Source organism: Equus caballus, chromosome 14, assembly GCF_041296265.1.
Source record: "Equus caballus isolate H_3958 breed thoroughbred chromosome 14, TB-T2T, whole genome shotgun sequence".
NCBI classification, from domain to species: domain Eukaryota; kingdom Metazoa; phylum Chordata; class Mammalia; order Perissodactyla; family Equidae; genus Equus; species Equus caballus.
Window position 1 is genome coordinate 86,421,897 of NC_091697.1, and position 15,420 is coordinate 86,437,316.

Genomic DNA, 15,420 nt, shown 5'->3' on the forward strand with positions numbered 1-15,420 from the left:
ATACAAATAAAACGAATTTGAAAGAAATTGGAGGGGAAGAAAATTGCTTATTCTGGGTCTAGAAGGCTGGGTTTTTTAAAAGAAATACTCTGGTGACCAAAACAAGCGGTGGTGAGTTGGTGACACAATAATAATTGGTGGTCTCTGGTGTCCAAAGCCATTTGCTTAAATTATTTATGTCTCGAAACTGACAGGAATTTCATAAGAACAAATAAGGCCAGTCCAGAGGGTGTCGTTTACATGATGCACTCGCACATCTGATGGACTGCGGGTCTCATCTGCCAGAGCTGATGCCTTCAAAACCCAGGGGAGGAGTTTATTTCAAGACAGCCCCAAGCCCATCAAGGTTTGATTAGTCTTCACCAGCTTGAATCCGTTTGTTGTCAAAAGCTGGTTGATAAAGAAGAACAATTCACCTAATGTTGTTTGTTTGAAAGTAACTTGGGAGCAGGTTGTGATACTAGACTCCCCCTTAGATTTTGAAACGATCTTCTAGTCCTCTAAAAAATACTTTAGTCCCCTAAAAAATTCTTTAAAAATGATCAAGAACCAACTGAATTATGATTTGTTGCTTTATAGTACCTGAGATGAGGCTATTAAGGCCTGGCAAGCTCCGGGGCTGGTTTTTCAGCTATGGCTCTGGGACCCAGCTGGTCCTTGATGTCTTCTCCCACCCCTCATTAACTCATTGTTCTCCCTCTGCAGAAGGTGCCCTTCTGGCAAGGCAGGTGGAGATGGGGACATGGTTCCATCGTACTGGCTTTGGAATTGGAATAGTGAGTGAGCAAAATTAAATTGCCTCATGACAATTTGCATAGTCTTCATTACACACAGATGAGTGGCTCTTCCTACTCATTTTCATGTGGACTTTGGAGAAAGGTTCATGGAGTTTATGATCCTTAAAATTTAAGTTTATCTTATACATTTTAAGAAGAAATGCATTTTTTTGCTGAGCAAGATTTGCCCTGAGCTAACATCCGTGCCAATCTTCCTCTATTTTTCAGTATATGGGCCAGCAGCACAGCATGGCGGCTAACAGAGTGGTGTAGGTCCATGCCCGGGAACTGAACCCAGGCCCCTGAAGCAGAGCATGATGAACTTAACCACTCGGCCACCAGGGCTGGCCCAAGAAAAAGTTTTGTTTTTTTTTTTTAAAGATTTTTTAATTTTTTTTCTTTTTCTCCCCATAGCCCCCCAGTACATAGTTGTATATTCTTTGTTGTGGGTCCTTCTAATTGTGGCATGTGGGCTGCTGCCTCAGCGTGGTTTGATGAGCAGTGCCATGTCCGCGCCCAGGATTCGAACCAACGAAACACTGGGCTGCCTGCAGCGGAGCACGCGAACTTAACCACTCAGCCACGGGGCCAGCCCCCCCAAGAAAAAGTTTTTAATGCTTTAGGAGAGCAACATACTTAAAATTTCCATTGGAGTTTGTATTTATTTAATTTTCCTTGGGCAGTACAACAAATCTTGGGAATTGAATTACTTATAATACTCTTCAGATTTTTAATAATTTATAAAATATTTCATATTTTATATTTTTATATATTTTAAATATTTTCTTCATCAAAACTATGAAAATAAATTGTTTAGAATATCATGGTCATTGTTCACAATTAAATTGCTAAAGTTATTTACATATCAATTTATGCCAATCAAAAGTTATTTCCTTTGAATTCTGCCATTTGCAACAACATAGGTGAAACTTGAGGGCATTCTGCTAAGTGAAATAAGTCAGACAGAGAAAGACAAATACTCTATGATATCACTTATATGTAGAAGCTAAAAGACCCAAACTCTTAGAAACAGAGAGCAGAGCGGTGGTTGCCAGAGGCTGAGGGGTGAGGGAAATGGAAAGATGTTGGTCAAAGGGTGCAAACCTCCAGTTATAAGATGAATAAGTTCTGGGGATTTAATGTGCAACTTGGAGATTATAGTTAATACTGTATCATTTACTTGAAAGGTGTTAAAAGAGTAAAGAGTTAAATGTTCTCACCACAAAAAAAGAAATGGTAATTATGTGATGTGATGGGGTGTTAGCTAATGCTATGGTGGCAATCATTTTGCAATATATGTGTATCAAATCAACACATTGTACAATTTAAACCTACACAACATTATATATCAACTATATCTCAGTAAACCTGGGGAAAAAAAAGAAAAAATTCTGGAGATGGATGATAGTGATGGTTACACAACAATGTGAATGTATTTGATGCATTAACAACTGCACACTTAAAAGTGCATATAATGGTAAATTTTATATTATGTATATTTTACCACAGTAAAAAAAAAAATATAAAGGGGCTGGCCCCATAGCTGAGTGGGTAAAGGGGTTAAAGGTCCATGCCCTCTACCTTGGCAGCTTGGGTTCGTGGATTTGGATCCTGGGTGCAGACCTACTCCACTCATGAGCCATGCTGTGGAGGCATCCCACATGCAAAATAGAGAAAGACTGGCACAGATGTTAGCTCAGCACTAATCTTCCTCAAGTATAAAAAAAAGGAGGAAGATTGGCAACGGATGTTAGCTTAGAGCAAATCTTTGCCACCCCCCACAAAAATACATATATATACAAAATGTATATATATATATATATATATATATAAAGAAAAGTTATTTCCTTTGGATGTCTAGTTTGTAAAGTGAATTGATGGTTGTCAGAGTCATTTATGATAAAAAGAGGATCTGTCTCCCAAAAGTTTTTGAAAAGCAGATACTGTCTTATTCACAAGTAAAGTTATGAGGAAATACATTCAACTTTTACTCTTCAGCAGAGCTTGGGAGAGTGGAGAACTGTTATAGATTAAAGAGAGCTAGCTCATCTAAGGGCCAGTCTCAAGAGAAAAGAATGGTCAAATAGTCCTTAGAAGAGAAATCTTTAGTTTTGAAAATATTCCACTAGAGGCAAAAAAAGGCCTATTTCTCTTCCTAACCCATTTCTCTGTTCCCTCTATTTGCCTTTCCTCAAGTCTGTGGTATGTTGTTTCTTCTGTCTTATGTTAAAGACAAATATAAAATTTCTTATTGTTATAGACCCAGTTGTTAAAGGCAATTGCATTAGCAGGAAAAAAAAAAATCTTCTTCCAAAAGGAGGCTTTTTATCATTTATTGAGTGGATGATCTTTTCAGTGGTACATAGCTTTCCTAGACCCTCCCAGAATGTCTTGCACTCGTTTCTCCAGCTTGGTCCAGGAAGCTGCTTCTCCCTCCACGTTGGACTGCATCCACCTTAAATGTTTGTGGTCTTGGTGTGAGAGAAGAAGCCTCTCCATAAATCATGTTGGCATTTACTCAGATGTTTCTGAGCTTCTCTGGTCCAGGCACATGTGAAAAGGTTTAAGTCATGCAAACATCATGAATAAATGAGTTGTATTCATCTCTAACTCCTGTGTTTACAAAGATGTCCTGGGCACCTGGAAAAGCAGTCAAATCTCACTCAACACTTGACATTAAGTTTAACCTCCTCCTAAGGAAATGAGCACTTAAAATCTGCTGAGTCATCTGACTCTCGCACTTCTTTTCATGGGAACCGTAGACTAGGAGGTTTCAGATGCATCCTTTCACAGGGTACACTTCCAGTTGGAAAATGTCTATTATTTTTTCACTGCTCAGCCTGAACTTTTGGAACATAGCTCTTTCTTGTAAACATATTAAGATACTTGAAATTTTAATGGGCATTGTCTTAGCACCCACAGGTAACTATTGGTGAATGAACATCTGGAAGATTGGACATGGCCTCTGCCAACAATAAACAAACAATGGGTGATCATCATCATAAACACCCGATGGAAATATGTGCATGTGAAAAAAACAACTATGAAGCAGGCAGGACGTTTACTGTTAAAACAGAGGGTCCCTGTTAGTAAGGAAAAGCTTCCAAATAGGTTTATTGCTAATGAGTGAATATTAATTAGTTTAAATATGACAGGAAAGGGTTATGAATAGTCAGAATTTATCCATCTCTGAACTACACCCAACACAGAACTGACACCTGCATAACTACCTTATATTTTGTCTGTGTGAGACACGCTGGAGAAACTCATCGTTTTATTATAGGAGAAAATATCCTTCCCCAGTCTGTCCCGTTTGCTTTGTCAGGACTAAATCTTTGCAGCATTTTGTGGGAAAAAGTGGGGGGAGAGGAGCAGTACCCCTTCTTTTTTTCCTCTTACTACTAGATCATAGCTTATTCAGGCAATGTGCCAAAGTGGTATAGCTGAATTGTAGACGGAGGTACTACACACAGATTGTTGCATAAATGTCTGCTGTCAGCAGAGAGTAAAGAAAGTTGGTTGAGAGAGAATTTTCCAGTTACCTTGGTGGAGGTATTACATGTATTCTACTAACTAAAGACAACATCCAACTCCTAACATTTCCTTTTTCTTTATGGCATAAAGCGTAGTTAAATAAATATCACAAGGATATAATTGAAGATCACAGGGAAGAAAAAAAAATCCAAGGGTCCTGAAGGCTAATACATTTCTTTAAGCTGCCATGGATTTGTGAAGTGCAGAGTCACTTCTTTGTATCATATTTTATTGTGAAATGTTACAGGGGATATGGCTGCTTTAAACTTTAATTGTATATCATTTCAAGATATTAGATTAAACCACAAGTAACAACTGAGTAATAATAATAATGATAATAATAATAATTAGCTTTTATTAAGCCTATGCTAAATTCCATAGATTTATTTTGGATTTTATTCATTATTTCTAAAGCCATCTTCTGTGAACAAGCCATGAATAATACTAGAAGATAGCACTGAAGGAGAGTGCTCATTTCAGTTGGTCAGTAAGATGGCATATTCAGTGCCCAACACTCAATGTAGTCCTACTTTGGGGTTTGCTATAGACAGAATGCTTATGTTCCCTCCAAATTCATATGTTAAAAACCTAACCCTCAATGTGATGGTATTGAAAGGTGAGGGTTTTGGCAGGTGATTATGTCATGACGGCAGAGCCCTCATGAATGGGATCAGAATCCTTATAAAACAGACCGAGAGAGCGCCCTTGTCCCTTTGGCCATGTGAGGTCATAGCAGGAAAATGGCTGTCTATAAGCCAGGAAGTACATCCTCACCAGACACTGAATCTGCTGGCACCTTGATCTTGAACTTCCCAGCCTCCAGAACTGTGAGAATTAAATGCCTGTTGTTTTCTAAGCCACCCAGTCTATGGTACTTTGTTATAGCAGCACAGACAAAGATAAGGTCTCTTTTTATAGTTGGATTTCACATGGAGTAGCTACCAGACAAGTTGATATAAATGCTTTTGTATCAACTAAGCATAAGAAGTCTGAGATTGAGACGAGCAAAACTATTTTTCTAAGTAGCACATAGCAGCCAATTCAGGGAGAATCAGTTTTGGTCATACTAGCCATGTAAATAAAAAGAAGTAATAACATTTTCTTAGGAATATATAGAAACTTCCAAAGTACCCCCATCCACTTTTCACACAAATTATATTACCATGTACAATATTCTTGAGAAGAAAAAAATATAATTGTTGTTATTTGTTAAATAGGAAAAGTTATGGGCTCTTAATCAATTCACAAGTAACACAATTTTCCTAAAACCAATTTACTAACAACTAATTTTTTATAAGTCAATTCACTAAATGACCAATTCAATGACAGCTAATTTAAATATAATACGAATAATATGTTCATAGCCACTGAATACAATTTTAAAATGTTCTTTAGAACATATTTGGTAAATTAGTGAATTTGGTGAATTTGAGTGTTTTGGCAAATTGATCCTTTAGTAAATTGGCCTGGTTTCAAACTGACAGATTCATTCATTCAACATTAAAATAATACATTTAATGAACACATACTATATGCCAGGGAAAGGATGTTTAATACTGAATGAGGCAGTATTAAAGAAAGTAATTTAGTGGAGGAGAGAGTCAAGAACCAAACAGAACAGAAAGTGCCACAGCAGTAATGTTATAGGAACACAGAGGCAGACCCTAGGGGCAAAGCAGCTTATTCCATCTGCTCATTGGTCACAGGAGGCATCTAGGAGGAGCTGATTCTTGAGCTGAGATTTGAAGGCTGAAAGTGATTTACCCAGGGGAGTGAGCAAGTGATCAGAATGTAGGTCAAGGGATCAGAATGTGCAAAGGCAGTTTTTTCAAACTGAAGTTGGTGACAGTTAGTGGTTCATGAAATAAATGTGAAATCCAAACAAAATCAGGACTGACATTTAAAAGTAAAATAGAATGGAACAGAAAATATCAGAAGGCATTGAATCTGGTAAGACGCTCTTTTGGGCAATTCTGTTATATAAATGTATATACATTTATGTCATATTATCAAATATATTTCTCACTGTGCATCATAGCCAATCGATAAGGCACAGAGGGGTACGACATGTAGATTGTTAAAGTAGGGAGGAAGAACTCCATGTGGGAGATTGCAGGGAGAGGAGCCTGGAGAAATAGAGATGGCGGATCATGAAGGGCCTAATAGACACTCCAAGAAGTTTGAACTTGATCCTGAAGATAAAAGGAGCCACTAAAAGGATTCATGGCTTAAATAAACCAATTTTTTTGCACTAAAGAAATTTGAAAAATTCAAATATTATAGACAAATACACATAAGAAGGAAAATTCTCTTCAAACGCCACTACTCACCCCTCAACCCAAGCTTTTATTTCCTAGAGGCTACAGCTACTATCAGTTTCTGTTTTGGTTTCTTTTGGTAGCAGCATTAAAAATGTGCACGATATGCTCTATTTCTTGATTTTTGACTTTGGACCAGATCATTTGATTTCTTGTCACAAAAGATGAAGAATCTGACATAACTACACTGTTTACTGCCTCCTCTTCTGCTTCCACCTCAGGGATTGTGTTAGATGTTTGTTTTTCATTTTATTTTTCATGGTTGCATTTATGATTCTAAGTAGAATACTTAAATAATCATAGTTCAGTTATATAGCATACTTATTGACTCTTTATTATGGAAATGGGGAAATTAATGTTGTAAATTTTTGATAGAAAATTGTACACAGAGCCACATGTGTGTTACCCTAGAAAGTTCCAATTTAAATGATAGAAAAGATCGCTCTCTCCTCAATCTCTCTCTCTCTCGTCTATCTACCATGTATCTATTTATCTATGTAGCTTTAAATAATAAGCCTACAATAGCCTTAGAAATCAAGAAGGTACCATCAATGGCCAGACATTCTAAGAAGCTGTGGGAAGAGAGTCAGCAGATGTGATCGTATTGGTAAAGCCATCAAAACAGATAATAAGTCCCGGGTGTTCTAAAAAGCGTGATCTAATTTCTAGCTTCATCTGAACAGCTCAATGCCTTCTTTAAATCCATGACTTTATTATCCATATTCCATGTCTGTTTCCTTGTGATAAGAGATCTATGTCTTTATTTTTCATCTTTTCTTTACCTCCATTTTGAGTACTGAATGCTTTTGATCTGAAAATATTAATAATTGCTTCTAAAACAATTTTTTCCATTTATTTGTTTATTTTCAGATGTATATCATAGTATATTTCGAATTCTGTGTAGAGTACATCATCTTTACCACCTCAAAACTAATTATAGTCCAACCCCTCACATGTGAGCTTAGTCACCCCTTTGCCCTCCCTCCTCCCCGCTTCCCCTATGGTAACCACCAACCCCAATCTCCAATGCTATGTGTTGGTTTGTCATTGTTTTTATCTTCTATTTATGAGGGAGATCATATGGTATTTGACTTTCTCCCTCTGACTTATTTCACTCAGCATAATACCCTCAAGGTCCATCCATGTTGTCACAAATGGCCGATTTCATAATTTCTCATGGCTGAGTAGTAGTCCATCATGTATAAATACCACATCTTCTTTATCCATTCCTCCCTTGATGGGCACCTAGGTTGCTTCCAAGTCTTGGCTATTGTGTATAATGCCGCAATGAACATAGGGGTGCAAGTATCTTTGTGCCTTTGTGTTTTCAAGTTCTTTGGATAAATACCCAGCAGTGGGATAGCTGGATCATATGGTAGATTTATCTTAATTTTCTGAGGATAGTCCATACTGCTTTCCATAGTGGCTGCACCAGTTTGCACTGCCACCAGCAGTGAACAAGGGTTCCCTTCTCTCCACACCCTCTCCAACATTTGCTGTTTCCTGTCTTGTTAATTACAGCCATTCTGACTGGAGTGAGGTGACACCTCATTGTAGTTTTGATTTGCATTTCCCTGATAGCTAATGACATTGAGCATCTTTTCATATGCCTGTTGGCCATCCGTATATCTTCTTTGGAGAAATCTCTGTTCAGATCTTTTGCCCATTTTCTAATTGGATTGTTGTTTTTTTTGTTGTTGAGCTGTGTGAGTTCTTTGTATATTTTGGATATTAGCCCCTTATCTGATATGTGGTTTGTAAATATCTTCTCCCAATTGTTAGGTTGTCTTTTCGTTTTGTTGATGGTTTCTTTTGCTATGCAGAAGCTTTTTAGTTTGATGTAGTCCCATTTGTTCATTTTTTCTTTTGTTTCCCTTGCCCGGTCAGACATGGGACTTGACAATATGCTGCTCAGACCAATGTCATAGAGCGTACTGCCTATGTTTTCTTCTAGAAGTCTCATGGTTTCGGGTCTTACATTCAAGTATTTAATCCATTTTGAGTTGATTTTTGTGCATGGTGTAAGGGAATGGTCTACTTTCATTCTTTTGCATGTGGCTGTCCAGTTTTCCCAACACCATTTATTGAAGAGACCCTCCCTTCTCCCTTGTATGCTCTTGGCTCCCTTGTCGAAAATTAGCTGTCTAAAATAATTCAAGTAAGTTGGCAACTACATGTTCTTAAACTTTACAAAGCATTTTCACGTTTCTAATTTGATCATGACAGTAAACCTGAGAGATAGGTAGGTCAGACATTATTATTATTCAAATTTTATTGATAAGGCCCGGAAATATTATGTTACTCATCCAGAGTAAACTGGGTGTTAAATGGTGACTCAATAATGCTAATAATCCTAATAATAACTAACATTATTTGAAATCTTACTAAATTGCCAGGCACTGTTCTATTATCACAGCTTTGCAATTGCTGGCAATGAGCCTTAGGAAATTCAACCTCTCCAAGTTTTACGTTCCTTACCTAAGAATAGGGATAATAGTAAATGATACCTTGTAGGTTATTCTGAAGGTTAAATGATATGATGCGGTAAAGTGTTTGGCACAAGCTGGCAATATGGATAGCTCTCAGCAAATGTTAGTAACTACTATTAGCCACGTTTCACTACATTCCTAGCTATGTCACTTTGAATATGTCACTTAATCTCTGTGGGCTTCATAGCCTCCTTATTAATAAAACAGAGCAACTGAGGCTTAAGGATTTAACTGAAAGTCACTCAGCTAAAAAATGACGTATTTAGGACTTGAATTCAGCTCCTAGTATGTGTACTTAACCACTAGGTTAGAAGCCAACTTGTCTAAAGCCTTGTCCCCGGAAATTTGTGTTTAGGATTCCTGTGTGGCAGCTAATGACAGTTACTTAGAATGTTATTGGTTGCTATTCACTAGACTTTATTTTAAGCAGTTATGACAAACCTGTTACAAATCTATACATATCATATAATTTAGAACCACTAATTTGAATGAAGACTCGAAGGTAAGTCCTAGCACAGATACTTGGCTTTTCTCAATTTCCTTTGAGTGTTTTATTTAAATAATCAAGCCATTGATCACTTATTAATTGCTCCCACTGTGAGGTATCTTTGAGTTCAGAATTCTGTTTGAAGTTTTGGGTAAGGATCTTTGTGTAAGAGAGGTGATAGAAAAGTGGGAATTTTTTTTAAACTCCCGAAAACAAAACAACATAATCAAGAATAAAGCATATAGTATATATAGGTTCTTCATGAGCCACTTCTTTTCCCTGGTATCATTAGGAGATAAGATTTACCTATACGACTTTTTCCAGACATGTCTACCTTATTTCTCTAGGCAACAGTAGCAAAAACATATTTTAGTTCAATTACTTTTTAAAAATGGACTCTTCTCAAAAATAAATTAGGAATCATCTAATGTCACCATTTTTAAATCTTCACCACATTACTTTGTTTTCATGATTTAGACAAGATGCTAATTAAGATGTGAGCTTTGCTTTCTTTAATCTGTAAAATCAGAGGTAGGGCATGATTGATAATGATTTTTGTCCTGCCTACCAGTCTGCAAAGGATAATTATTATTATGATCCAGACTCTTCAACTTATATGTGCATACACAATTATCATCGCTGACCTTTACATAGTGCTCATAATGGGCTAAGCACTGTTGAAAGCATGTTACGTGTATTAAGTCATATAACTATCACAATAATCTTGTGAGGTAGATACTATTCTACCCCTTTGACAGTTGAGAAAACTGAGACCTGAGGCACAGGTAGGTGCCAGGAGGCAGCTACCAGAATTCAAACCCGGGCTGTGGTCTCACAGTCTACACGCTTAATCACAATGCTATGCTGCATTCCAGGAGACGCTTCAGGCTTCTAGTGTCCTGTGGACTTTTTTGCCCCTAACTATATTAGACATCATTTAAGTACAATGAGGAGACCACAAGCTTTTGGAGTTCTTGATAATTTAATATCCTTCCCATATCAATCTCTGATGGGTCACTTCTCTCTCTTGTGTGTATGACTTCCTCTGTATATCTCCTTCTTCCTGTCCCCATTTTTGTTGCTTCTAATAATTCTGGAGGGCTCCGAAACTCAGTTTAGGTAGAAACTATAATCTGTCTCTTAGACAAAACACTTCTGACACCAAATGTGTGGGTTTTTTCCCCCACATCTACCAGTTCTCTAACTCTCTGGACACCAACTGTGTGTCTTACAATTCAATAAGTAAGGTGTCGGGGTAAGGAGTCGGGGTAAGGTGTGTGGGACGGGACATGGAGCTTCCAGACGCTCTCCAGGCACCACCTTTCCAGCACCTCAGTGTGTTCACTGATCTGGAAGCTCTCTGAACCCTGTTCTTTAAAAGTTTTATGGAGGTTCCATTATGTAGGCATGACTGATTAAATCATTGGCTATTGGTGATTAACTCAATCTCCAGCCCCTCTTCCCTCCCAGGAGGTTGGGGAGTGGGGACTAAAGTTCCAACCTTCTAATCATGTGGTTGGTTCCTCTAACAGCCAGAGGAAGCTATCTGAAGTCATCTGGGGCAGCCCCTGGTTATCTAGGGGCCCACCAGGAGTCACATCATTAGCATAAACTTAGGTCTGGTTGAAAGGGGCTTATGAGTAACAAAAATGCTCCTATCACCCTTATCACTCAGGAAATTCCAAGTGTTTTAGAAGCTCTTGTGTCAGGAACCAGGAACAAAGACCAAATACTATAACAAAAGATGGTCCTATCACTCAGGAAATTGCAAAGGTTTTAGGAGGTCTGGGCCAGGAATGGGGGGTATATCAAGACCAAATACATATTTTTTATTATAGCACTAAATCACAGTAGACTGTTAGAATTAGATATAAAATAATTAAACTGATCGTGGAAGAAGTTGAGGAGTATCTTATGAGTGAAGCACTGAAGAATTCTTACAAGGACTTGATGACATCCAGATTTATTTTGCTGTTTTCCTGTGACTTTGTTCTGTGCAGCCAGAGTTAGCAGCTATCTATGGTGACCATATTGCCTGCATTTCAAACAGTTGGTCCCATAGTTAGAAATAATTTCAGTCCCATATGTTCCAATTTTGGTTAAAAGTGTTTGTTCCCGTACAAATAAGGGACTTCCAGAGAAGAGAAACATGACTGAATTCCATTATAACAACAAGAAAATCAGGCCTCTGGATTGTAAATCATAAGGTTTTATTCTGTAGTTACTTGTAGTCTTCAGTTTATTAATAAGAAGAACACATTTTGAAAACAAATATAAGAATTAGAGAAGAAAAGATTGTTAAAAGAAAGAGACAACAGGCCCAAAATGGAGTCACTTGTGCTAAGCCGAATGTCAGCAAACCAAGACGTAAATCTAATCAAATTACAGTGTCAGCCTCTCCCAGGGATGCAACCTTTAATTAGTCAATCTGGAATTACCTGGTCAGCACTGAGTGAGATAATCCTACAAATAGGCCACTTCCATCCCCCCTAGGAATGTGACCTTGCCTGAAACAATCCACCCTTTGCTAATAAACTTCCTTTTCCTATCCTCTTTCTGCCTTTAAAAGCTTTCCTTTTCTGCAGCTCTTTGGAGCTCCTTTCTATTTGCTAGATTGGATGCTGCCTAATTCATGAATCCTTGAATAAAGCCAATTAGATCTTCAAATTGACTCAATCGAATTTTGTTTTTTAGCAAGGCCCATTTGGCTGGGGTTGTCCAGCCTCTTTTCTGACTATGCCCAGTGTCCCCCAGGGCCGGGTCCAGTCTGGTTTTACATGACTCAGTTGGCAAAGTTTCTTAGGCCTCCCTTTCAAGAGAGCCCACAGCCTAATGACTATCACATCCAGGAATGTTTTCTCGACTTTCAGCACAGACAAAACTCTGGAAGACACTCGCAGCTCTGGTAATGCTAACCCAGGCCTGCAGTATTTCTTTGTTTTTATGGGTCCTCATACATCAGATGAAATACCTGATAATTCTGTAAAATACCTTGGATGGATCCCAGACTGAACGTCTTCAAAAACCAAACAGATTAATCACGCACTAAAGGAAGGCACAGGACCCACTTGTACTCTTAGCAGATAAACAGGACATCCCTGAGCAATATCTCACTCTGAAAGCAATGCCCGAGCAAGAGGAAAATCAGCGAAGACTGCAGGCAGTCCAAAAGTTTCTTTCTATTTTCTGCGAATTCTAGATGGTCTTCTTTCCCCTCTCCAACCATTCTTCCTCAATTCAGTCAGCCACAGGTATCCTTGTAATAAATGTTTACCTACACAAATATATTTGAAACAAATGCTTGCTCATGCACACTGTGCTTTTGCACTCAGTTTTTAAACGTTGTTCCTAAAAGTCCTGTGATCAAGGCTTTTGTCTCTGTTCAAAGCATCTCTGATCCTATAGTTTGTTTCTGATGCTTTGTAAACAGGGCTAGGAAAACTGTCCAGAAGCTGTCTTGAGAATTCTTGTGGATTTTCAGATCTGTTAGGACAGACACTGGCTATGGTTCCTTTTGACTCTTTATTTAAGATTTTCTTTTTTCAGAAACATTCAAGGAGCCATAATTCCTAAAGCCTGTAAAATTTTAATTAATTCAAGCATATAAGCAAGTAAACAGACTTAAAACCCACTTGAAGCCAAAAAAGAAGAAAAAAACCCCAAGAAGTAACACTTCTGTCTTGAATAAACATCTATAGAATGCATTTTTCTTAATTAGGTTAATTAACTACTTCTTCATCCTCTTAATCTTTAATTTTCCAGGGCCTAGCTGTAATGTTCAAGAGTTTCTAAATCCAGGTATGGTTGTATGGCTCTGGTGTCATCTCTATCCTGTCTCTACTGAAGCTGTGGAGTGAAAGAAGTGTATGGAGAGTTCTGACATGCAGTGTCTGTGTTCTTGGTCTAATAGTGGGTTATAAGAAGGCTTAGAGATGATAGAATGTAAAATTGGGAACACTTTTTACTTTTGTTCTTGATTAAGATCTGGTGGGAAAATCCCTGGCACTGTTTTGCCTTCTTTTTCAGCAAGTAAAAAGATTCTAAAAATGCCAGAAAAAGATCTACGTGTACTTTTCTTTGAAGGCAAAAAGACTACCACCAATAAGTTACCTGTCTGTAAAACGGAAAAAAAAGTGGGGGGCAGAATGGAGCTTCTAGTCATTCACCTTTCTGCATCTGACCACACATGGGCTCTGTGAATACAGCCTAAAGCAGGGCAGCCAATTTTCTGATGTCAATTTAGTTCAAGACCTCATTTTTGAAACTAAGTAGAATTTTTTTTGGGGGGGGTGGTGAGGAAGATTGGCCCTAAGCTAACATCTGTTGCAAATCTTCCTCTTTTTGCTTGAGGAACATTGTTCCTAAGCTAACATCTGTGTCAATCTTCCTCTATTTTATTTGTGGGATGCTACCACAGCATGGCTTGATGAGCAGTGTGTAGGTCTGTGCCCGGGATCCAGACCTGTGAACCCCCGGCCACTGAAGTGGAGCATGTGAACTTAGTCATTACGCCACTGGGCAGGCCCCTAAGTAGAAAATTTTAAGGAGGCTCAACTAATATGCAAATCAGTACCACAATCAAAGAAAGATGGGAAACATTTCAGCTTTTCATTACATACAAAAGATATTGATTAATCTTAGTCATAGCAGTAATAATGATGGTATTAAAAATAGCAAATACATTAAATTATTATTTGCAACTCATAGTGCATTGAGTGCATTATCTTGGGTATTACTCACGAAAACCCCATGAAGTAGGTACCGTTTATCCCAATTTTATTTTTAAAAATCAATTATTGTGAGGTATAATTTAAGTGCAATAAATTGCACATATTTGGTGAGTTTTGAGAGACATATATTCTTGTGAAGCTACAACCGTAATCAAGTCATGGAACAATTCCATCACCTGTGAAAGGATCTTTGCGCCCCTTTGCAGGTCATTCTTCCCTCTGCCCTGAGCCCACAACCACCACTGCTCTTCTCTCTCACTGTAGATTGGTTTGCATTTTCTAGAATTTTATGTAATTTTTATATAAATGGAATCATGCTGTATGGGTCTGGCTTCTTTCACTCAAGGTAATGATTTTGAGTTTTATACATACAGTTGTGTGTATCAGGAGCTAATTAATTAATTAATTAATTATATGTATGGGTATGTCATATTTTGTCTGTCCATTCACCTGTCGATGGTCTTGTTTTTTTTCCCAGTATTTGGCTTTTGTTCAATTTTTACTGGGTCTTTTGTCTTCTTATGGAGTTGTAAGAGAGAATCTTTATATGTTCTGGATACATATCCTTTGTCATACAAATGTATTGCACATATTTTCTTTCAGTCTTTGAATTTTCATTCTTTTAATATCAGTTTTCAAAGAGCAAAATTTTTAATTTTGATGAAGTCCAGTTTACCAATATTTTCTTCTATCAATTGTTTGTGTGTCTTATTTAAGATATCTTTGCCTACTTCAAGGTTGCAAAGGTTTTCTCTTAAGGTTTCTTGCAGGACTTTTATAGTTTTGGTTTGACATTTAGATCTATGATTCATTTCTGGTTAATTTTTGGTATGGTGTGAGGTAAGGATTGATGTTTATTTTTTCCCACATAGATATCCAGTTGTTTCAGCACCGTTTTGCTGAAAAGAGTTTCCTTTTGCCCTTGAATTGCCCTGGCATCTTTGTTGAAAAAAATCAATTGACCACATGAGTCTGTTTCTGAGCTCTACTCTGTTCCATTGATTTATATGTCTACTCTTTCACCGATACCACTCTATTTTGATTATTCTTGTTTTAAAGAAAGCTTTAAATCAGGTAGAGTGAATC

At 37.6% G+C, this 15,420-nt stretch overlaps 1 long non-coding RNA gene across 1 annotated transcript in view; it reads left to right on the forward strand.

The window, feature by feature from the left end:
* Positions 1-6,139: 6,139 nt before the first annotated feature.
* LOC111767959 (uncharacterized) overlaps positions 6,140-15,420 on the forward strand; it is a 48,538-nt gene continuing 39,257 nt past the window's right edge. Inside the window, exon 1 of the long non-coding RNA XR_011425757.1 lies at positions 6,140-6,260. This is a non-coding gene — a long non-coding RNA (uncharacterized lncRNA). The remainder of the gene's footprint in view (positions 6,261-15,420) is intronic.